This window comes from Pteronotus mesoamericanus, unplaced genomic scaffold (genome assembly GCF_021234165.1).
Source record: "Pteronotus mesoamericanus isolate MK-2021 breed Mesoamerican mustached bat unplaced genomic scaffold, CSHL_Meso_final contig_657, whole genome shotgun sequence".
Classification (NCBI taxonomy): domain Eukaryota; kingdom Metazoa; phylum Chordata; class Mammalia; order Chiroptera; family Mormoopidae; genus Pteronotus; species Pteronotus mesoamericanus.
In genome coordinates this window covers 22,095,746-22,115,993 of record NW_026555229.1, presented here as the reverse complement: position 1 = coordinate 22,115,993, position 20,248 = coordinate 22,095,746, and the positions used below count along the sequence as shown (strand labels likewise).

At 52.9% G+C, this 20,248-nt stretch overlaps 1 non-coding gene across 1 annotated transcript; it reads right to left on the bottom strand.

Annotated features, from left to right (window-relative positions):
• Positions 1–7,416: 7,416 nt before the first annotated feature.
• Positions 7,417–7,523, bottom strand: LOC129077369 (U6 spliceosomal RNA). The gene has a single exon (XR_008529829.1). It is a non-coding gene; the product is annotated as a U6 spliceosomal RNA (small nuclear RNA).
• Positions 7,524–20,248: the final 12,725 nt, after the last annotated feature.

The following is a 20,248-nucleotide window of genomic DNA, read 5'->3' as shown; positions in this document are numbered from 1 at the left end:
TGAAAGTTCCGAGACTCGTTCTGAGTGGGTGAGCGTGGCCAGGTGCCCATCCTGGCTGGCTGGTCTAGGTGATGCGACATCTGCCCTCCCGGCGCTGGGGCCAAGCCCCTCCAAACCACATGGACTGAGAGCAGGGTAATTGTGGTCGCCTTAGACAAGCTAGGGAGCCGTTTCCAGAAGACACGGGCGGGCGGCTGCGTGCTGAGAAGGCGGAAACCACAGCCTCCCGTTGCGGTGACAGCCCACGAGAAAATGTATTGTCAAAGCCAGTTGGTGAATTACACCTGGTGGTGAATTGTGCCTCTGAGTGCAGAATTCCACTCAAAGAAAACGCAACACTCTGTAACCTGCCTGACTGAATAAAGCTTCTGGAACCTTCTGTGATCATGCACCCAGCCACAATGCTACTGCAGCTCAGTACTAGAGACACGGCTTTTACATAGATCCAAACCCAGTCACCTTCGGCAGGAGAGAACCGGTCCCCCTGAGGACTGCCTGCGGTTTCCTCCCCAGGGAGCTGTGGCTCCGGGTCCCTTTGTCTCCTGGGGGAGGGGCTGGTGCCCTTCTTGCCGAGAATACTACAAGTGTAGCAGAATTGTCTTCCAGCAATTTGCTACTTGCACCAGGGAAAATGCTGTTTTTAAGAGGAGTACGTGGTAATGTCCACATGTATAACCTTTGACACTGTCCCTTCATTTCTTAGAATTTATGTCACAGAAATTACAGCAGACACGGACAAAGGTGCACATAGGAGAACATTGGTGGAAGCATCTGTCTTAAAAAAATAAAAAAGCCAAAATTTTCATCAGTAGTGAAAAGACCCCAGAAACCACAGTCTCTGCTGAATGATAGAATCTTCCGCAGTCATTAAAAATCACGTGCATAAATATTCACTTATTTGGGTAAAGGGTTAAAAGAGTGGAGTAAGTGAGAAAAAAGGGCAAAAGGTATTAAGTCCAGTTTGCTTTTTGAAAGATTCGCCTTCTCGTATAAACTCCACGTGGAGCAGGCCTGAGAAGGCTCAGCAGGATGGTGCTGGGGGCGACCGTGGGGAAGCGTGGAACGGCTGACTCTGGGTACACAAAGAACCCTCATTTCAGCTCCTTCTTAGGAGGCATGGAAACTTCCACACCATCCAAGTAGCTACTGCCTAGTCCACAAACACATCTGTTTTCAAGAATTTGCTTCTGTTAACGGGGCTCCAAAGGACGATTGTATTTTTTAAAGCATTAATATTAGCCCTCAACATGGTTTTATGGATGGCCAAAAAAAAAATTAATGCTAAAATGTTGGGAAGGGACCAACTCTCAGAATCAGAAGCAGGCTTCGCAGGCCACGAGTCCCAGCGTGGCCGGGGAAGCCCTGGGGCAGGCCTCCCGTGGGGCTGGCGTCTGAGACGCCAGTCTCCAGCGGCTGCACTGAGAGGGGACCTCCCTCCTGTTTCCCAAACTCTGAAACGCTGCTCCATTTTCTCTGCAGTAACAGGCTTCCCAAGGATAAAATACAGGGTGCAGCCGAGGCTCCGAAGGTCTTCCAAGCCGAGGTCTGCTCAGAGGTGATACAAAACCAACAGAAGTTCAGCCAGAAGCCAGGGGATGAGGAGAGGGGTGCAGAGCATTCAGACAGCTCTGTGCCTCGTGCCTCCTCATTTAAATAAATGATGTCGACTCTCCCTGGATCCCTTTATTGTTTGTTTTTCCTGCTTCTTGCTACATAACATCTGAGCATTCTTTTAAGCAAAGTTGTGTGTTAATTTACTTTACCAAACACACACAGAGCTGTCTCAAGAGCTGGCATGATCGATGGTAACTGAGCTGGCTATTGGCCCCAAAGGCGGTAATTTGTGTTTTGAAATTCCTTAATTATATATGTGCACAGCGACTCTAATAGCCCCCATAGAGGCACTGGGCCCGGCCAGAGTCCCTGAACACTGTCGCAGAACCAGGAATAAAAACTTATAAAGGAAGAGTTTTCCATCAGTGATGGGGATAAATCTTATTTTAAAAATCTGTGGTATAGTGCACACAACATTCTAATCACCACATCTATAATTACAACGAAGAGTAAATCCCTAAAAAAATTAAGTGTCCTCAATAGAATAAAGAAGAATAATTAACTTTTTAACTCGAAGCTGCCATCCTAATGTTGGATGACTTCGGCTAGCCCTGGGGAAACGTCAGGCTGACAAAGGAAATCAACTTTTCAGAACTGCGAGGAGCCGGCTGGCGGCTTGCAAGGCAGTGCGCCTTGCTTTTCCACACAGCAAGACAGATAGATGAGCCGCTGAAACAACCCTGCCCACGAGAGTGCCTCCTGTAAATACCCCAACTTTAAAAATGAAAAAGTAAGTCTGTTGTGCGACATACAGCCGTGGCTGCTAAGGAGTGCCTGTGTCTCTTCACAACGCACAGAGCGTTTCCACATTGAGCCGTGGGCGTGGGCTCCCGGCAGCCCCGGGCACCCAGCTGGGCGAAGGTGCGGCACCACTTTTTAAAAACATGTTTACTCCTCACCCAAACATGTGCTTGTATTGATTTTAGAGAGAGGGGAAGAAAGAGAGACGGGAAGAAAGAGAGAGAAAGAGAGAGGGGAAGAAAGAGAGAGGGGAACATTTACGTGAGAGAGGAACATGGATCGGTTGCCTCCCGTACATGCCCTGACCAGGGATCAAACTCTCAACCTTTTGGTGTACAGGACAACACTAACCAACGAGCCAGCTGGCCATGGCAGCGTGGCCCCACTGGGCAGAACACGAAACCAGGGCTCAGTGGGCCGTGCCTGGCCATGCCCCCACGGCCGGGGCAAGACAGCCAGGACCAGAACCGCTCCTCTGAGCTGTTCCCTGCAGCGCACAGGTGTGACCACCACCTGCGCCTCGGCGCTAGCCCGGGGAGGGCGGTTGTCTGGGGCCCCCGAGGGCCGGAGCTCAGGAACACTGCCCCGCCCGCTCCTGCCCGTGGGCGCCAGCTCTCCTCCCTGTGGTGGTGGCAGCAACGTGGGGACAGATCCCCATCTTGCCATCGTCTGCTGGGCAGCACGCTTACCACTTGTCCCAACAGTGCGTCCCGCTTCTTGCAAGCAGATGACTGTCAGGGTTGCTGTGATGATGAAAATTAGAAAATTCACACCGAGCGCGGAGGCCAGGAGGAGCCGTTTGCTTCGTCAGAAGACAGGTGGCAGGAGATGAATTGAGGGGCTTGTGAGCTGTAGCCTTCATGCAGATGAAGGGCTGTTATTACTATTCCTTCAACAAATTGCACAGAAAGCCCATCACGTGCTCTGCCCTGCACCAGGGATGCTAGGGGATGCAGAGGATTGGGGGACACACCCCGTCCTTAGGGAGCAAAGCTTTATGTGATTAAACAACAACGTCCTCAATGAAGCAAGTGAGCGGTGGCAGCAGCAGAAACCACAATACCAAGCTCTTTGCCGGGGCTGCGGGAGAAGATTGTCAGAAAGAGCTTTGGGGGTGGATGCAGGGCCAGGTCCCGAAGGACCGGGGAGTGTTGGGAGGAGGGAGCACCTCAGAGGGCAACCGTGTCCTCGTGACTGAAAAGGGGGCCAGTGATCAGCAGTATCAGCAGCGTCCCTGGGAGCTTGTCAGTGACACTCAGGCGCACTCAACCTGCTGAATTAAAACCTGTGCTCGAGCAAGATTCCCGGTGACTCGTGGACACACTAGGAAGCCCTGGGCGGGCGGACCACACCTTCTGGCTGCTGGGGCGCTTCCCTAATGAAACCCACCCCACTCAGCAGCCTCAGATGCCTGCCCAAGGCCCCAAGGGCCCAGCGAGGAGTAGCCAGTTGGCCACTTGCCGGCAGCGTCCTGAGTTTGGCCTCAGGACTCATATTTGCAAGTGCATTCTCTGGCCACGTTGTCCTCCTTGTTGTCCTCCTCTTTTGCCAGCAGTGGTTACAGGGGCCTCCCAACCCTGGGTTTAGCTCTTCCAGAGGATCACTGCTCAGTTATCTGAGGGGGGCTCCCCATGATCCCCCTAAGTAACTTTTCCATCAGCTCCATAGCCTCTGTGAAGTCAGACCCCTCCATACACACCCGTCTGATACGGGGAGCATCGGTCGGCCGTCTGGCACAACACAGTCGGTGGCGGACATGCCGCCCCGCCCACAGGGATGAAGAGACTGACGCTCAGAAAGCCACCGCTTCCCGGTGCGAGAGCGGGGTCTCCCCAGCCCTTCCTGTGTCCCCTTCGCATTGCAGCAGGAGGGGCTCCCACTGCAGCTGGTCGGGGGAGCGAGCGCTTTCCGTCCAGACTGGCTCCCGCGGGCCTGGCGGGGTTGCAGGAGTGACAAGAGCAGCCCGTGGGGGAACCGGGCTCAAGCATGAACCTCCATGGGGCAAAGTGACCACAGCGAGAAGCTGCTTCACATGCGACTGGACGGGTATTGTAAAATTTGAAAAAAAAAACAACAAAACAGAACAGAAATGACTAACACTGGCAAAGAGGTAGGAAAGTTGGAGCCCTTGCGCACTGTTGGTGGGAACATGAAACTGTGCAGCCGCCGTGGAACAGTCTGGCAGTCCCTCCGAAAGTAAACAGAGGGTCACCAGGGGACCCAGCGGTTCCACCTCTGGGTGCAGACCCAAAAGAATGACAAGCAGGGTCTCAAACAGACCCGCACGCACTCATGGGTTCATCACTTGCAGCAGCCAAAGCACAGAAACAACCCGAACGCTCCTGGCCAAGTGAATGGGTGAACAAAATGGGATATGCAGGGTGAGGCAAAAGTAGATATACAAGACTAAACACAGAGTTTATTCTTATCATTTATTAACCATTGTATTGTGTTCCATACAAACAACTGTAAACGCATTTTTGCCCCGCCCTGTGTACCCACAGTGGGATACCCTTTCAGCCCGAAACAGGAATGAAGTTCTGACGTCTGCTCCAACACGCAGCACCCCTGAGGGCGGTGAGCCAGCCCCAGAAGGGCAAATGCTGTGTGGTTCCACTTACATGAAGCACCTGGCTAAGCGAATCCGTGGAGACAGAAAATGGAATGGGGCGGCGGGGGGCCGGGGGGCCCGGCCCCCAGAGGGACGGACAGTTGCCTTTGATGGGTGTGAAGCCTCAGTTTGGTAACAGAGTTCTGGAGATGGATGGGGGAGATAGTTACGCAGCAGTGTAAATATACTCAACGGTACTGGACTGTACATTTTAAATGGTAAATTTTAGTTATGTATATTTTACCACAGTAAAAAGAGACATAGTACAATATTTTAAAAATACCTAAAAGACCTCCAGTTCCACATGTATGAAGGTTGGAAGTCAACATTCCATCGTAACAACAAGTAAAATGCTGAAGAAACTGAATTATCCACAGCTCTTCTTAGATAAGTAAGAGAAGTTAGGTCGAAGGGCCAACTGCTGCCCCCAAAATTGGAGAGACAGACAGGCAGATACAGAAGTTGCAAGTCTCCGTGGGAACCAGTGCCCTGGCAGGAAAACCTGCGCTGTAATTGGGAAATTGCTGGAGACCCAGGACGAGGTCAAAAGTCAAAGCCCTGGGAGGGCCCCATCCAAGGAGGGCCCCATGCGCTCCCGAGTTCTTCCTGCGGGAGCTCAGCCAGGCTCTCACAGTGCGTATCAGGGGACACTCGCTCACCGTCCCGGTGCTCTCAGAGCCTAACTGGCCTGCGGGAAGGGACGTGCCCAATTCCAGCTCAGCTAGCCGTCCTGTCTCCCCGAAGCGGGGAGAAAGAAACAAAACTGAGAAACGCTCGCGAAGTTCATACTCCAGAAGCACAGGCTCCCTTGAAAGCCCCACCCTCCACCTCTCCGCCAGGTCTTTAAAGGCCTATTCACAGCAGGCAGTTCCTTTGACTCAGCACATCATGTCCGAACATCCATTTTAAATCATGAGTCATACTAACAGCCAAAAACCGATGTAGAAGAGAAGGCGCAAGCCCCAGAACCAGACATAGCAGCGATGTGGGATTATCAGACTGGGGATTTATTTTTTTATTTTTTTTTTCTTTAACTACCTTTTCTTATTTTTTTACTTCTAAGAGATAGATATTGAAATGTCCTACTTTACCTTATATGTCTTATTATTTCTTTTTTTAATTAATTAATTAATTTTTTCAAATACATTTGTCTCTGCCTACCCCCCACCACTTTCCCTCGCCTTCTCCCTCCCTCCCTCCCTCCCTCCCTCCCTCAACTCTTCCCCTTTGGTTTTGTCCCTGAGTCCTTGCTATATGTTCCTTGACTTTCCCCTTCCCTTCCTTTTCCCCCCGCCCCCTTCCCTCATTCCCTCTTGTCTCTGTTGGTTTCTTTTCCTTTCAGTGTTGCTGGTCTTATTTTCCTTGTATCTTTGTATTGTTGGTTAGGTTCCACTTATAGGTGAGATCATATGGTATTTGTCTTTCGCCCCTTGGCTTATTTCGCTTAGCATAATGCTCTCGAGTTCCATCCATGCTGTCGTGAAGTTTAGTACTTTTTTTCTTTCTGCTGCGTAGTATTCCATTGTGTAAATGTACCATAATTTTTTGATCCAATCGTCTACTGATGGGCATTTAGTTTGCTTCCAACACTTGGCTATTGTAAATTGTGCTGCTATGAACATTGGGGTGCCGAGGTTCTTTTGAATTGGCGTTTTGGGATTCTTAGGGTATAGTCCCAGCAGGGGAATCCCTGGATCAAAAGGCAGTTCCATTTTCAGCTTTTTGAGGAAATTCCACACTGCTTTCCACAGTGGCTGCACCAGTCTGCATTCCCACCAACAGTGTCCTAGGGTTCCCTTTTCTCCTCAGCCTCGCCAGCACCTGTTGTTTGTGAATCTGTTTATGATGGCCATTCTGACCGGTGTGAGGTGGTACCTCATGGTGGTTTTGATCTGCATTTCTCTGATGGTTAGTGATGCTGAGCATCCTTTCAAATGTCTCTGGGCCCTCTGTATCTCCTCCTTGGAAAAGCGTCTGCCCAGGTCCTTTGCCCATTTTTTGATTGGATCGTTTGTCTTCTTGGAGTGGAGTCAAGTGAGTTCTTTATATATCTTGGAGATCAAACCTGTATCTGATGTATCATTAGCGAATATATTTTCCTATACGGTTGGCTCCCTTTTCATTTTGCTGATGTTTTCTTTTGCCGTGCAGAAGCTTCTTATTTTGATGAGGTCCCGCTTGTTTATTCTTTCCTTTATGTCCCTTGCTTTAGGAGACATATCAGTGAAAAAATTGCTGCGTGGGATATCTGAGAGTTTCCTGCCAATGTTCTCCTCTAGGACTTTCATGGTGTTGCGACTTATATTTAAGTCTTTTATCCATCTTGAGTTTATTTTTGTGTATGGTGTCAGCTGATGATCCAATTTCAATTTTTTGCATGTAGCCATCCAGCTCTCCCAACACCATTTGTTGAAGAGGCTATTATTGCTCCATTTTATGCTTCTGCCCCCCAAAATATGGAACACTTCACGAATTTGCGTGTCATCCTTGCGCAGGAGCCATGCTAATCTTCTCTGTATTGTTCCAATTTTAGTATATGTGCTGCCGAAGCGAGCGCCACACTGGGGATTTAAAACAATGATGATTAAGATGCCAAGGGCTGTCATGCATAATGTTGACAGCACGCAGGAACAGCTGGGCAATGGGAGCAGGGACGGGGGTCCTGAGAGAGAACCAGAAAGAAATGCCAGAGATCGACGACACTGTAACAGAAACGGAGATGCCTCAGATGGGCTTGTTAGGCGGACTGGACATTGCAGAGGGAAGAACCTCTGAGCTTGAGGATGTGACGATAGAAGCTTCTGAAACTAAAAATCAAAGACAACATAGACTGAAAAGAAAACCAGAACAGACTATTTAAGAACTGTGAGACAAGGACAAAAGATGTAACAATACATAATGGGACTACCAGAAGGAGAAAGAGAGAAACAGACCAATATCTGAAGCACTAATCACTGAGAATTTTCCCAAAATTAATATCGGACACCAAACCACAAATCCAGGAAGTTCAGAGAACACTGAGCAGGAAAAATGCCAAAAGACTACACCTAGGCATATCATTTTCAAACTCCTAAAAATAAAAAATAAAAAAAAGAGAGAGAGAGAGAAAATCCTGAAAGAAACCAGAGACAAGAGAATCTTACCTAGAGAGGAGCAAAGATAAGAATTACATTTAACTTCTCAGAACCCTGCAAGCAAGAAGAGAGCAGAGTGAAATGTTCAGATTGTTAAGAGAAAAAAAAAAACCCACCAACCTAGAATTCTGTACCCTGCGAAATTATCTTTCAAAAGCGAAAAGAAATAAAGACTTTCTCAAACAAAGAAAAATTAAGGGAATTTGTTGCCAGTAGACCACCTTGCAAGAAATGTTAAAAGAAGCTCTTTAGAGAAGAAGGAAAATAACATGGGTCAGAAACTCATACCTATATCAAGAACAGAAGAGCATCAGAGAAAGGACAAGGGAAGGCACAATTAATGCATCTTTTTCTTATTTTTCCTAACAAGTGACAGTTTGTTCAAAATAATAGTGACAATGTATTTGCTTGTGTGTGCTCATGTGTATATCTTATGTGTATATATACACACAGATATAAGTGAAATGAATGACAATGATACAAGGGAAGGAAGGGAGGAGTTAGGACGATCTTGTTACTATAAAGTGCTCATACTTCCCGTGAAGCAGTATTGAGTTTTGTGAAAGTGGGCTGGGATTAGTTATATATTAGGTACAGCCATGTGCCACTTAAACACATTTTGGTCAATGACGGACCACATGTACAACAGTGATATACCATGTAGCCTGGGTGTGTAATAAGCTGTACCATCTAGGTTCCTGTAAGTACACTCCATAATGTTCGCCCAATGACAAATGCACCTAATGACGCATTTCTCAGAACGTATTTCACTAGCACTCTCCAAAATGAAATACTTAGGTATATATCTAACAAAATAGGTACAAGATATATATGAGGAAAGCTATAAAACTCTGATGAATGAAATCAAAGAACTAAATACACAGAAAGATATTCATGTTCAGGGAGATAGGAAGACGCAGTATTGTCAGGATCTCCATTCTCCCAACTTGATCTGTAGGTTCAGAGACGTCCAGATCAAAATCCCAGCATTGTGTGAGTAGCACCCAACGGTGTTTATGGACAAGCATAAGACTCGGAACAGCCAACCCAGGGCCTCACCAAAGATTCAGACGGCAAATACGCACATGGAAAGATGCTCCACATCACATGTCATCAGGGAAACACAAATTAAAAGCACAATGAGGTGTCACTACACCCCTATTAGGAGGCCAAAGACAACACCCAAATGCTGGTGAGTCCAGGGCCGGGGAGGCCACAGGGACTCGCGCTGCCAGCGGGAGCACTAATGGTGCAGCCCCTTAGGGAGACAGTTTGGTGGTTTCTTACCTGGCTAAACATGCTCTTACCATAGAATCCAGCAATCAAACCCCTTGATTTTTACCCAAAGAAGCTGAAAACCTATGTTCAACCAAAAACCTGCACACAGATGTTTGTAGCAGCTTGATGGATAAAATGGACGTGATAAAGCACCCATCTGAAAGGGCTGTAGAAGAATCCACTCGGATGATGCCCAATCTAGCCCAACCATTGCTGATTATGACGATCAACTGCACCCCCCGCTGGGCCCGGAGGAAGCTTGTGTAAACCAACCTAGGCAGGCCCCGCAGGGCGGATTGCCAGCTGTGGCGGGGAGGAGCAAGGACAAAATAGGCCACATGGAAGCTGGGATCCCAGACGAGGGATAGCCAAGCTTGGGAGCCCGAGCAGAAGGACTCATGAGGAGGGCCCTGGGCGAGGCAGGGCAGGGAGACCCCAAGGGAGCCCACCTGCCACTGAGACGCTGCCGGCGCCCAGTTTCTGAAGGCTGTTGTCCAGAACCTCCCTCCAGGCCCCAGCCCTCCTCTCCCCACCCAGAGTGCCTGCGCCCAGAGCAAGCCCTGGCTGTAGTGGAAAGAGCAGTGCACATGGTGCTGAGGACCCAGGTGTGTTCCAGGCCACCTTTGTGGCTCAGAGGGGCCAAGGTCATACTCAAGACGGGCATCACCCACTATCCCCCCAGCTATCAATTGTACAACACGCAGGCAAGCTCACTGGTACGCACTAACCCATCTGGACCAGGAGGCTGTGTGGCCCGGGCTTCAGCCCATTTCTCTTGGACCCCGCAGACACGGCCCCATGCCTGGCACCCAGAAGGGCCCACCAAAGCCTTGGGGAACTGAGGCAGGATGACCTGTACAGGACACAAGAATCCAGGGACGGGGCAGAATCCAGCCCTGAGGCTCCGTAAGTCCCCATTGAGGCCTCCTCTCCCCTCCCACCAGCCTCTGGGGCCCGCCCGGCTGCCGTGCGATCCAAACCCAGAGGCCCAGCGACCGAGGCGGCAGAAGTGCCAATTGCATTGCCGTCGGAGCCTTCTCAGGCTAACGGTCAACCTCCGCGGAGCAGGAGCTGAGGAGGGGCTGAGGGGAAGGGGGACTTATTTCTGCGGGAAGGGGGACGCTCCCCTCGGAAATTCAGGGAGGGCTGTTGACAGGCCGGACCGTCAGAATGCCAGCTGCCTAATGAAGCAATAAAGGCCTTTGTTCTCCTCACTCTTCACTGCCCTGCTCTTACATGTACAATTATTACAAAAATCACAGAGAGGAATGTTGCCTTGAGATATGATTTCCATATTGGTATGGATTTTATTACACAAGCCGCGCAATGTGCTCCATTATCATTTTGATTATATGTGCCTTTCATTTGCACTATTGGGCCATTATCTGCAGTACATTCATTACATTATAAGAAACTGGAACTCCATCCTTAAGATGAATTGTAAAAAAGGATTTCTATTTTTGCAGATTGATATTTCGGAGGAAAACATTAAACAGCAAACATTATTTGTAAAGTTTGGGTTTTTTTAACGTAAACTCTTAAAAGAAGGAAATAACCCTGATATTTCTAACAGACAGAAAAGCCCCAGGCTAGATGCAATAAATGATTGCAATTTAGAATGCGTGTACTATTAGGGACTCCTGATTAAATTGTAAGTTCCTTGAGAGAAGCGAAGTCAAACAGAGGAAACTGGAAGTTCAGCCGGGTGGTTGGGAGAGAGCAGGCCTCGTGCTTGGGGAACAGGAGGGCCTGACTTTCACCCCGGCCTCCAGGCTGGGGGAGGGGAGGTTAGATTGGCAGAGAGCAGGGCAAGTTTCGGAGGGGGGCGGTTTTTCATGAGTCTGGGTGGGGTGCTTGAAGTCACCGAGTTCATTTCTCCCATCAGGAGACTCCACCGCCCGGGAGGAGTCCTCTGGTTGTGCCTCAGGAGAGCCGGGCGAGGTCTCAGGGAGGGGCTCACTGCCCTCCTGCGTCTCCCACGGAACCCAGGGCACTGGCCAGAGAGGCCCAGCAGCAGGAGCCCTGGGGAAGGGGAGGGTGAGCTGAACAGGCTGGAGAAGAGGGACAGGGCTGCGGCAGGTGGGCGCCCGGAGATGGCTCTTGGACACAGCGCCCAGCCTCCCCGCAGCAGAGCCCAGCCTGGTACTCCCCGCAGCGGGGGCTCCGCGGGGACTTAGGTCCAGGCAGACCCGAGCTCAGACTTGGTTCTGCCACGGTCTAGGAGCTGCGGGTCCTTGGGCAAAATCCTTCCCCTCTAGTACTCTGTTAGTTTCCCCATGGATAAAATGCAGCTAATAGCTCAACTAACTTGGTCACAACTTGTTAGGATAACCCTATAAAGCTACAGGTGGGAAAGCCCCTTGCGAAGGATAACACTGTTTATCCCATTAATAATGATAATAACATAATGTACACCCTACTACAAATATAATTACTCTTCCTAGCCCAGCCTGCCTAAAGTGCAAGCGTCACGCCAGCATTCAGGGCCCGGCTCCCACTGCCTCCTCTACGAGGCCCTCCCCGGTCTCCCAGCCGGACGCCCCTCCCCTCCTCTCTACTTCCTCACGTGGCATTTTCTTTCTTCTGAATCACTCTCCACAATGTGATACATATTTCCTCTGCTGGGTCATGGTTAAACGGTTTGATAGCCACTGTATCCGAGTCTGAGCTCCCTGAGGGCAAAGCCCAGGCCTCCCGAGCCTCCCAGCCTCCCAGCAGCCCCTGCGGCCCAGAGCCCAGGTCCCACTCGCTGCAGGAGGTCGTCCGTTGCCTGTTTGCTGAAAGCATCGCTGTTATTGCAGTTACTGCATTACTAGGCAATCTTACCCGTTGGACCGTCTGGGGTCAGGGAAAGGGTGCAATTACTGTCTCCGCTGATGGGAAGGTCCAGGTCTTTATTATCGGTCCCTGCAGAAGCAATTAGAACCCTTTAGAGAGAGAGTGTTACCACTTGGCTCCAGAACCACCCAAAGACTCCCTCCTCATTAGCGGCAGGGCTGGGAGGGCTCACCCCCGCCTCTCCGCTTGCTCACGGCAGCCTCCTGGCTGCGGATAGGCTGGCTCGGTCTTTGGAAGATCCTTTTATACACCATTATATCGATTTTTAAAACGGTTTTAGTCGACACAATGAAAAGCTCACCCAGGGGTCTTCCTTCAACTTTGAGTTGAAATCCATATCTTAACCCCTCACTGCCTGGAACCTCCCTGGGGCCAGCGCAATCCCGGGGCCTGCGGCAGGACCAGGTTTTCCTCCTGTGGTTCTCCAACCCCTTTTAGGATAAATATATTGATTTTTGAATAAACATTTTCATTTCCCCATTCTCTGCAGCTTCCTAATTGCTTGACGTGGAGCCTCCTGGGGTGTGTTGCATGTTGATCTTAACATTACTATAAAAAACAAAACAAAACACCTGAGTGTTATTTTTAGAGCCCACTGCTCTTTGTTTATTTGAATCTATGCCTCAAGTACAAGTTCATCAATTACCTTAATCCCCACTAAATGAGGAGCCAGGTTTTGAGTGGTGCTGGAAAGCTAATGCACACTTTTAGCTCTGGTTTAAATCTTGGAAGTGAAGGTTCTTAACCCCCTTCTTCTCCAGGCCCCGGCCCCAAGCCCTCATGGCTCCCTGACCCCTGGGGAGGGCAGTCAGGGACAAGGCAGCGCTGGGGAACCTGTTTACCTCCAGGGTACCTCAGGCGGCTTCAGCACCTGCCCGGGGGCTCAGGCCGCGTGACAGCCTCGCAGAGAGTGGCCCAGCCTGCCCACCCGCACAGGGCGCTCTGCCTGCTCCGGCCGCAGCCGGTGATGCACGCCCCCTGCCCGCTTAGCAGCCCTTCCTGCCCCCCCGCAATCTCCTTGGCTCTCCAGAGCCCACCTGTGGCCTTCTCTGCTCCCCCTGCTGCTCTGCCTACCGGGCTGAGACCCAGAAACTTCCGACAGCCAGAGATGGGGCAAGACTGCTCAAAAGAGGAAGGAGGAGACCCTGATGCGGGGCGGGGGGCCTGGAAGCTCCCGACCGTCCAGCCCCTGGGTGCCTGCCACGGGCCAGGCTGCAGCGACGGCGAGAGGCGTGGAGCCCTGAGCGCAGGGCCTGGGCTCAGGCCGAGGTGAACGCAGGCCCCAGCACGAGGTGGCGGCCTGAGCTATGGGTTGAGAGCCGGATAGGGAAGGGGGTGGGTTATGTCAAAGGCTCTAGAGCTTCCAGCAGGATGAAGACTCAGACAGGAGGGGCTGGGTCCAAGGAGTGGGCTCTGGGGGGGCTCCACAGACCAGCAGGGCCTCAAGAGAGATGGTGGGACCCCGGACTGGGGCTCCTCTGGGTGGAGGAGCCTGACCACCCCCCCACCAGAGGGCTAAATGGCAGAGTGAGGAGGAGGGCGTAGGGTAGAGGCAGGAGGAGCCAGTGGTGGGAGAGGAGCCTGGGCGGGGGACACAGCCAGGGAGAGGGGCACAGAAGCCCCCGAGAGGGCAGGGGGATGGCGGCAGAAGGTGGGCCTGCCCGGCCCGGAGAGAGCTGGAGACCGCCACTGGGTTCAGCGGCTGAGAGGCAACCTCAACGTTTGCCAGGCTCGTGTGGCGCGAGGAGAGTGGAGCCCGGCTGCGGTGGGGTGGAGACCGGATGGAAGGGGGCACGCGGGCGGTGAGTGTGGACAGTCCTTCCAAGAGCTCGTCTGTGAGCAGGAGGGGAATGGCCCCGCGTGACGACAGAGGTCTTTCCAAGGCGGAAGTATGACCATGCCAAGAGGGGCAGCCAGGACAGAGGAGGTGACAGAGTTCAGAGGTGGAGGGAGGCCCCAGGAGGGCGAAGGGCCTGTGGCAGAGCCCGGGTGGGGCAGGTAGGGAAGGCCACCAGGGGGAGGCAAGTCCAGACCAGCATTTCTCGTGGTCCTCAGGGCCTGTGAGGTGTCGACGTGCGTTCACTTGTCAACCAAGGGGAAGAACCCTGGGTGACAAAGCCAGACAGGTTCACTGCGGCGGGATGAGTGTGCTCGGGGCCAGGTCAGGCCACCGCGGGCCAGTCACACCCGGAAGGAAGCAGCAGTCTGACGCGGAAAAGGGAGGGTCTGGAGAGAGGGAAGAAAGGCGGATAATGGATGGACGGGCAGGCAGGTGCACGGATGGATGGGAGGGAGGGAGGAATTTAACTTTCCACGCAGCCTTGAAGGGGAGGGGGCCTGCTGGGAGGCGCAGCCTCTCCCCCACCCGCCTGCCCGCACCCTGTCCGCCGGCAGCTGCCCCCTCCAAGGTGTCTCCTCTCTGTCCTCCTCTTGCGGCCACCCCCACACCCTCCCCCACGTTCATCGCTCATCTCCCGTGGGCTCGCCTCTCGCTGCCCAGCTTTCTCACCTCTTTTCTTCTTCTTGAGCACTTCTGGGCCCTTTCTGACTTTGCCCGCGGCACTTTCAGGTTCCCCACCTGTTCCTCTCAGAGCGGAGCAGGGGGAGGGGGAGCAGATCAGCAGGCTCTGCCTTAAATGGCGGCAGGGAGAGGAGGGGGCGGGCTGGCCCCCCGAGAGTGAGGTCCCTGCCACAGGCCATGCCCAGGTTCATCGGGAGGGGCGGAGGGTGTGCAGCACTTTTCAAACCTGTTGGACCAAAGAATGCTTCTCGCTCACCTGTTGCTGAAAACTAGCGTTCTGCAGGCGGCAGTTTTGGAAAATGCTCTTCGAGAACCAGTTAAGGTGGTCAAGCACTAAAGGGGTCCCTACCTGTGGACCCCGCTGTCACTGTGGCACAGGCAGTGAGGCCCCCTGCTGCGATCTTAGGGAACCACGTGGGCTCCGTGTGCGTGGACGCTGCCACAGGTGGTGACTGCCAGGCAGGAGGACCAGCCGCCACCCAGGTGCCAGGGAGCAACTTGCCTGCTGCAGCTTGAGCACAGCAGGGCCACGCCCAGCTCCAGCACGCCCCTCGCCCCCGGCGAGCCACTGCAAGCCTCTGAGCCTCAGTTTCCTCTTCCGCAAGCCGGGCTTGCTGTGTCCGCCCTGACCACTGCCAGGGGGGCGTGACACAGATGTACCGGCTGACGCCCGTTGTGTCCTCTGCAAATTGTAAAATATGGAAATGGCTGTGCTGGCACTTGGGTCGTCTCCTTCAGAGGCTCGGGGCACCTCAAGTCCGCGAGCTGTTCAAGTTGTCTCTAAGGGTGGTCGTCTTGCAAGCATCCCCGGAGAACTGACCCTCGGGCTGCCCCGTCACCAATGATTTTGTTGTCAATGGGACCCTCCCCCAGGAAGCCCGGTCCCCGCGGAGTGCCCCTGGCCCGAGCTTGCCCAGCGCGGGGTCAGTCGTGCATGGCGCTGCCTCACTCAGCCCTGCGTACATCCCGTGACCGGCCCACTCCCAGCAGACCCGCTGTGCTTCCGTGACCGCTCACACACAGGGCAAAAACGGGGGGGGGGGGGGAGAAAGCCCCTGCGATTTCTAACTAATCTTGAGTAAGTCAGATAAAGGGGCTTTTCCCCCCACCTCTGGGAAGATTGTCAAGTGAAACAATGTGGCTTTGAGCTTCTGACAGATGCTAATGAATTGTTGTTTACATTTTTGATTTACTGCCTAAACAAAGATAAGACACGCTCTTGAAAACACATCGAATGCACAATCCAAACACATCCATTAGCTCTGTCACAATAAACATGACAGCTTTCTTCTAACCTAACAACTGGCATGCCTCATTTGCATATTAATGAGAAACCCGGATCAGCCTGCACAAATTACTTATATCTCGTGAAGGCGCCGCTCCGGTGACAGCAAGGCACTTGGGGACGTAAATATACCAAGTCAATACCTTTGCCAGTTTGATACCCTCTCCTCGCCTGGGCAGCCCTGCAGTCCAGGGCTGGTCACCTCTGCCAGGTGTGTGGGTCAGGGGACCCGAGGCGGGGGTCAGCGCAGGCTCAGAAAGAATAGGCCTGCCTCTTGGGATCCTGCTGAGCACCTGCTCTGAGCTGGTGAGCGCTTCCCAATTACAGCACTAACTCGATCATCAGTGACATCAGAATGATCCAAAAGAAAAACACTAGACAGTTATTCATTACCAACCAGGTGTGAGGAACCTTCCCATGCGTCATCACATTTCAGCCTCACAGGAGGCCTTGAACAGGGTTGACAAAAGCAAAGGCATACATACGTGTGTACCCCAGGCCCTGCCCTCACCTGTGACAGACATAACTAATCAATGCAGAGCCTGCGCTTAAACTCGCAGTCGCTCCCAACACAAGACTCCAGGAGGCAGCCGCCATCCACGTGGTCCACACGCACCGCAGGATAGGTGTGGGTTGACAAATGAGGCAAGACCCACTCTGACAGGCAGAGAACCTGCCCAGGTCACCCAGTTGGTAAGACAAGCTGAGATTCAAACCTGGGTCCTCCAGGGACCAGCCCAGTTCTTCTCTGATCTGTGTCCCCCTATCTGCCAGCCCCCCAAGCCCTTCCCATTCCCACTGTTTACACGGCTTCCCCAGCTCATGCTCTTGAGTAGGAATGAGCCCGGTATAAATGAGGTGCCCTTGACAAGATAGCTCAGATTGAAGTGGCGTGTCCAGGGAAGGGAATATGCTTCCAGGAGTGGGGGCCAGGCTCCAACACGCCCCTCCAGCGATTTCTCCGGGGATTGGGGGGCGGGCGTAGTGCCAGAAGTCTGCAGGAAGCTCTGCCCTCCCCATCCATCCCAGGCAGACTTGAGTTTGCAGCTTCACGCCAGGTGAACTTGGCAAAGCACTTCCTTTGCTTCAACCTGTAAAAGGGAAACAACAGTTCTCACTTTCTACTACTGTTTAAGGAAAAAAGAGAGAGAGAGAGAAAGAGAAGAGAGAGATCTTGCTGTAAAGAACTTAGCACAGGGCCTGGCACTTAGCAAGTGCTCAATAAACTGTGGCTGAAAAAATGCCAAACCATCAACTCCAATGTTTTCACTAAATCACGTACTCCAAGTGGCTCCTCCCCAGATACTTCCTCCTTGATTTGAACCAAAGTCAAAGACACAGCAGGTGCTCTCAGAAAGTGCCAAGCCATCGGAAGGGGCCTGCCCTTTCCCCTTCTTGCCTCGGTACCTCCAGGATCTCCTCCCAGGAGGGCCCTCCGCTGAGCTGGAGCTTCCCGTGAAAGGCAGGCTGGTCCTGCCCTCCCTCCCCCGTTCTGCCGCCAGGCACCTCAGCCCGGTTCCTCCCTTCAGGAGTCCCCATCTTCCCTCCCACTGCGCAGCCAGGTATTGGCGCCAGGCCCTGCGGGGCCCCCGGGGCGCCAGGGCCTGTGCCCCGAGGCCAGGTTCTCAGAACCAGCTGACAGTCGGACAGCTGGGTGACAAGGCGGGGCGGGCAAGGGCGTCTGTGGGAAAGGACTGCAGCCTCTGGGCATTTTTATTCCAGATTATTCTATTCATATCACTTCCCAGGAAGAAAGTGCTATTCTGACTGAAATCAGACGCAGATGGAAACATCTCTAGTGCTGCTATTCTTTCCCTTCACTGGTGTTCTTGAACTGTCATTTCCTGAGATCTGTGTGCCACACGTTGTAGCAGGAAGCTCCTAAGAGGAGCCCCAGTGCACCCCGCCTCCTGGGTTTCACCCCCTGTGTAATACCCTCCCCTTGAACGCGGGTTGGACTGGGAAGCTTGCTTCTAACAAATAGAATACGGCAGGGGTGCTGCATGTCATTCCCAAGATGAGGTTATAAAAAGACTGTGGCTTCCGTCCTGAGTGCGCCCTCTCTCTCCCTCTCTCTCAGACCGCTCCCTCTGGGCCGCACGTCCCACGGCACGAGGCAGCCCTGCAGAGAAACATACCTGGTGGGGAACTGGCGGCCCCCAGCCAACAGCCAGCAAGGAGCAGGGCCCTCCTTCCTTCCCTCAGCTCCTCCCGGCGCCTTTGTGAGTGAGCTGACGCTGTCACCCCCTGCATCGCCCGCTCAGTGCCTCGTCAGGGGAAGCCACAGCTCTGGGAGCAGCTTCACTGTGGCCTTGAGGAGGCAGAGTCACCCAGCTCGGCAGCACCTGGATTCCTGACTCCCAGAGACGGTAAGTTAATGGATGTTCGTTGTTTTCAGTTGCTAAATCTGGAGACGATTTATTATGCAGTAATAAATAACTAGTTCATGTTAGGTGGAACCAAAGGAAATGGCTATGTATTAAGTTTAGAAAATTATTAAATATCAGCAATTCCCCAAGGGTGAGACTAAATACTCGATGCTTTTTAGTGCACATAACATCCTGCAAACCGCGTGCTACGTAACCTCCCTCCAAACGCGTGGAAACGGGCTGCGTGAGGTCGAGCTGGCACAGGAACCGGGACCCGTGGTGCTGAGGCCCGTCTTCCTGCCCGTGGCACTGCTGGCCCACCGGAGCGCCGCTCCTCTGTGCCAGGAACCGTGCGAGGCACCGGGGACCCACGAACAGGGGACAGTCACTGCCATTCAGAAAACAGGCTTTAGATAGAAAGGCAGAAACAGCGGGAACAGAGCTGATCCCAGATCCCGGTAACGCCCCCAGTGGCCAAAGGTGAGACACGCAGACGTCTGAGGTTAGTGGTCTCACGAGGACCAGACCTGTGGCGTGTCTGCAAGGAGACAGACTGCCAGGATTCTGCCCATCTCTTCGTCACTATCGCGCAATTACTTTGCCTCTTCTGATCAGCAAGCCGGCTCTTGGAGCCCTTTCTGGAACACATTTATCATCTCCAATACGATGTGGAGAGAATCAATTTTATTTACCCTTGACGAACCCATCAGGATCTCATTTGTAATTGGAGAAGTGCGTGAGAGGGAAAGGATTTGCTGTTGCTAAATTAGGCCAAGCGTTCTCATCCTTGGCATGTCCAGCGTGTTTGTGACCTGCCCCCTGTTGCCGGCCGGCTTGGGCTGCGGATCAGCTTCTCTTCTTCCGTGTCCGTCGTCACCTTTCCTGCCTCAGTCACCTCGGATCTCCGCTGCCCGGGCCCATCCACGGTGACCACTGACGGGGAGAGCGCTCACCCTCCGCCAGGGCTGCCGCTCCCCGCGGGCCTGGCCCCACCTTGGGGGGCCGGCAAGGAGGGGACCAGGAGCCAGTGGCAAAGGGAGATTCCCTGGCACCGAGGAGGTGACCAAACACCAGGAAGCGAAGCCACCTGTGTCCAAACGGTCCCTTTTTGGGAAACCAAGAGGGCTCTTCTAACCCCATTTGGGTCCCTTGGGGAGCAGAGAGGAGGCTTCAGGGCCCGGAACCCGCGGTGGCCTGAGAGAGCTCCCCTGCCTCACCATGAGAGTCCCGTTTCCCCGGTGGCAGGCTCACAGGCCTTGGGGGCTTCTGTCTCGAGGTCAGGTTGACCCACAATGTGACTCCGTCTGCGTGCCAACCCCCTCTTTCCCGCCCCCCTGACCTCCCCCTACAGAGGTGACAGCCCTGCTCGGGGACACATCTCTGATGGGGTCTCTATTTAAGGAGGATGCCAGGAAGGGCAAAAAAGGGACACGCGCCCTCTGCCATCGCAAGGAATAGGGCGAGTGGCAGGGGCTCCCCCGCCCCTTTCCACATTAAAGTCACACCTGACAGCATACCCCATGGAGAAGCCTCATAAAAATTAAGATACTCTAGATATTCTTAGGAAAATGAAATATTGAGGAATGGCTCCCTGAGCCGATAATGGTAGAGCATTTGAAAAATAGACTGGAGCCGTGTTTAAAAGCCCAAAGTCATAAAAGGCATTATGAATGGATGGATTGGGAAGCTCTGCAAGCTGACTTCATCGATGTCAGCGTAAGCGATGGATGCTGTCATTCTTTTTTATATATAACAAGAAGATATGCTGCTGCACCCTGATCTCATTGTAGGAGCTGTCAGACGCCCTGCACGGCCCTGCAGAAGCTATTTATGACGACGCGCGGGGAAACGCAAGGT